Below are 4,662 nucleotides of genomic sequence, written 5' to 3' on the forward strand. Positions count from 1 at the left end.
AGAGGAGCACGGCGCGCCACGTGCGGCTTCTGAGCACGCTTAATGGCTACGTCAAAAAAAAAAAAAAACCTCTGAGCCGTTGAAAGGCGAGAGAGAGGGGGTGGGGCGAGCACGAGCAGGTTTCAATCGCTAGAGATAACAGCAGCTGTAGGAAGATTGGCCGGGAAGGAAAACCGAGTAGGAACCGCTTTCTTGATCGCCCCCTAGTGGTCTGATATTTATACGCATGCATGTTAAGACTCCTGGTATCGGAATTGTGGACAATGAGATGTTGTGCAACATGTGTTTGTTGTTTTTTTGCATAGAGAAAAAAGTTTTGTCAAAATGGACAGTGATTAGTGTCTGTGTGTGTGTGTGTGTGTGTGTGTACTTATCTGTGTGTCAGTGGTGGACACTGCAGGTATATTAATTATGTCTTCTGCCAACCTAGCAGTTCGAAAGCATGTAAAAATGCAAGTAGAAATATAGGGGCCACCTTTGGTGGAAGGTAACAGCGTTCCATGCGCCTTTGGTGTTTAGTCCTGCCAGATACATGACTACAGCGACGGCTTCAGACAGCACTGGCTCTTCGGCTTTGAAACGAAGATGAGCACCGCCCCCTAGAGTCAGGAACGACTAGCGCTTTTGTTCGAGTGGAACCTTTACCTTTATATATTACACTTGCTCTTGAGAGCAGACAACAGAATTTCATTTTTAATGTGGGCAGGTGTGCTCGCAGTAAAAAAAAAAAAAAGTGACAGTTATCTTAAAATTTTGAAGCCAGGAGGAAAAACTAAAAATAATTATTTCATTATTCAAATTAGATATATTTACACGTGTAGATTTTAAGTACAATGAATTCAATTTACTATGGACTGCTGTTGGAAGAAATGTCCTTCTGGGTTTGGCTCCAGGTGGGGAAAAAGACACTGGAGACATGGAGGCTGCTTGGAAAGATGGTTTATTGGTGGACAGGACCACGTGGCTTGATTCCTGAACAGAAAAGATGATCGCATGCTTCAGTGTTGGTAGAGAAAAGAGAAGGGAGGACTGAGATGCTGAATTCCTGGTTTTATGCCCTCTCTGGCCTTTGATCTTGAGCTTGTATTCTGATTGGTTGTCAGACTCCCTTGGGCCCATGCAGGGGCAACTCTTTAGGCTGCATTTTGAATCCACGTTTGGTTGAGCTCTCAGATGCCATGTGGCTAGTTGGGTAAAGTGCCAATATTATCATGTCTTAATCCCATCATTCTGGAGCTGAAGGGGAGAACTCTTTATTATGTAAAGTGGACTAGCTCAGGCTTTAATGGGTCATTGACAAAGGGCGATGGGCAGGAAGCTGCAGGAAGCTATTCTGTCTTTTAAAACATGTTTCTTCCTTTTCATATCCAGAGAAATATTCTGCCTTTTCAATATTTCCTGGGATATTTCTTTTTTTTCTGGGAGAGGACTAGGTGATAACTTCCTACACTTGGTAAGCGAGAATTGATTGATTTTTTTAAAAAAAAGAAATGTCTAAAAATATGCATTTATGCATCTCATATTCCACCCAAATTTCAAGGGTTACTTCAGTGGTGTTCAATCACTTGTACAGATGTCACAGGTGAGATTCCGTGTAGTGCATGAGGGACAGTTACAGACATTTTAAGTTTTAAAACTTAGCATAGATCACTTTTATGCATTCATCACATTTGTATACTGTAGCTGCCCATCTCACAATCATGCATGTAAAGGTATAAAGGTATTCCTGGAGAAAGGGGCTTTTTGTTCCTACTTTGGTGGATCCAGATTATTTGCTTATTTAATAGTTTTTATACGCCACTCAATCTATCCAGGATCTGGCAGCACAGGATTCAAAGTACAATATCATAAAAACCAGATTGTATTAAAGTAATACATTCAAGTACGTTTGATGGCCACCAAGCAGAGATAAAGGTAAAGTTCGCCTCACGCATACTTGCTAGTCGTTCCTGATTCTAGGGGGCGGTGCTCATCTCTGTTTCAAAGCCAAAGAGCCAGCGCTGTCCGAAGACGTCTCCGTGGTCATGTGGCCAGCATGACTAAACACCGAAGGCGCATGGAATGCTGTTACCTTCCTACCAAAGTTGGTTCCTATTTTTTCTACTTGCATTTTTACATGCTTTCGAAGTGCTAGGTTGGCAGAAGCTGGGACAAATAATGGGAGCTCACACTGTTATGTGGCGCTGGGGATTAGAACTGCCAAAGTGCCAACCTTTCTGATTGACAAGCTCAGCGCCTTAGCCACTGAGCCACCGTGTCCCTCCCACCAAGCAGAACAATGGACCAAAAACTCACTTTTCTGTTGCTTTTTATAAATTACTGATGAAACGTAAACAATAAAAGGAGCATACAACCTTATTTGGTGTAGGCTGATTTTATAGTTTATATAATAACCTTGAAGGAGTATTTCTCTTTCCTACTGTTAATAAATTACCAGTCAATTATTTTAGCTAATGTTAAAAATAAAGTTTTCTCTTAGTTGAATATGATTCTTGTAACAACATTTGTACTTTTCCTGGAAATACAATGGAATTGATTCGTTCATGGATGTTTTTCAACTTCCCTGTCTAGGTAAGTATTAACCAGCTCAAACCTATTTAAATTCCAAGCTCAGACAAGGTCAATCATTTGCTGTCACTTAAAGTTAGAAACATATTGATGAAAGAAATGTCCTTCTGGGTTCAGCTCCAAGTGGGGAAGAAGACACTGGAGACATGGAGGCTGCTTGGAAAGATGGTTTATTGTTGGACAGGGCCACATGGTTTGAGCTCTGAACAGAAAAGGTGATCACATGCTTCAATGTTGGTGGAGAAGAAGAGAAGGCTGAAGGAGGGGCTCGTTAGGCTTTTTATACCCTGTTTAGTCCCACCTCTCTGTTTCCTGTTCCTATGTAAGAAATGTATTCTGATTGGTTGTCAGACTCCCATGGGGCCATGCAGGGGCTACTCTCTAGGCTGTGTTTTGAATCCAGGTATGGATGAGCTCTCAGATGCCATGTGCTCAGCTGAGTAAATTTCCAACATTATCATGCCTTTACTCTCATCCCCCCTGGGGCTGCAGTGGAGGAGTCTTTATTATGTAAAGTGGACTAGCCTGGCCTTCTCAATGGCCTATTGACAAAGTGGGGATGGGCAGGAAGCTACAGGCAACTATTCTGTCTTTTAAAACATGTTTCTTTTCATATCCAGAGAAATATTCTGCCTTTTCAATATTTCCTAGGATATTTCATTTTTCTGGGAGAGGGCTGGATGATAACTTCCCACAATATAAACTGCTGGATTTGGTATTATTTTGGGTCAAAGCACAATACCTTTTAGGATGAAACATTAAAAAAAAATTATTCAAATTTTTTTACATTAGATCAAGATATTCATGCAAATATAATTTGTGAGAGCGTTCAAAAAATGTTTATTACCCCAATTCTCTTCCCAATGCTCCTATTTTGCCATGACATTCCATTTTCCTAAGCTTTTCTACCACAGCCTCTAATCCTTTTTCCCATTTCTAAAGGCACTGTGCAAAAAAGCAAGGTTTTTTGTGTCATCTTCTTTTTTTAATGTTCTTCTAAAGTTCCTGGTTTTAATACATCCAATTATGCCGTGCTTTAATAGGATCAACTAAAATGTAATGTTTTCAGCCAGCTTTTGAATTATCCAGAATTCTTGTTTAAGTTTGGTGTTAAAACAGTAGGGAAGGAGAAAAACAGAATATGTCATAAAACACTGGGATCTGGAAGTAGGAAAGTGAGATTTGCATTCAAACTATTGACTGGAAGAAAGGGTGGAATGTATTTCATAAATTAAATGAGGGGCCAGAATTTTGCTAGCTGATTCCTATTTCTATATATGGCCTATCCTTTCACTAAGCTCTTGGAGATATTTGTCAGAAATGGTGTAAGGTCTCCTGCTTGGGCAGGGGGTTGGACTAGATGACCTACAAGGTCCCTTCCAACCCTGTTAATCTGTATGATCTGTACGAGATAGTATTTGGTATTGGTATTTGGTATTTATAGCTTTCTGACTTGCCTTTTCGCTGGATTTTAGCACCTTGCTTTTCAGTGCCATACATTAATGCAAGAAATTTGTTACTTATGACCGATGTTGATCTTGCATCAGTGGTGGGTTTCAAAATTTTTTGGAACCTCTTCTGTAGGTGTGGCCTGCTTTGTGGGAGTGGCTTTCCAGCCAAGTGACTGGGTGGGAGTGGCTTGCCAGCCCTGTGACCAGGTGGGAGTGGCTTGGCAGTCATGTGACTGGATGGGAGTGGCTTAGCAGTCATGTGACTGGATGGGAGTGGCTTGCTGGCCATGTGATGAGGTGGGAGTGGCTTGCCAGCCATGTGACTAGGTGGGAGTGGCTTGGCAGTCATGTGACTGGATGGGAGTGGCTTGCACTGTTCCCTCTAAGGTGCGCGCGTGCGCGGCCGCGCACGTTGCAAGAAAATCCCGTGCAGCAGTTTTTATCTGCCGCGCAGAGATTTCTTAAGGAAACGTGTGGAAGTCCTTTGCAGGCGGCTGCAACTGAATCCGGCAGTGCTGTTGCCTGTTGGAGGAGGAGGAGGCGAACCAGCCTGCCACCATCGCCCACCGCCAGCCCCGCTGCTCTTCCCGCCCCCTTCTCAGCCCCACAGTCCAGCTGTCGCAGCAGAAACTGCTCCGGGTTT

This window comes from Thamnophis elegans, chromosome 5 (genome assembly GCF_009769535.1).
Source record: "Thamnophis elegans isolate rThaEle1 chromosome 5, rThaEle1.pri, whole genome shotgun sequence".
NCBI classification, from domain to species: domain Eukaryota; kingdom Metazoa; phylum Chordata; class Lepidosauria; order Squamata; family Colubridae; genus Thamnophis; species Thamnophis elegans.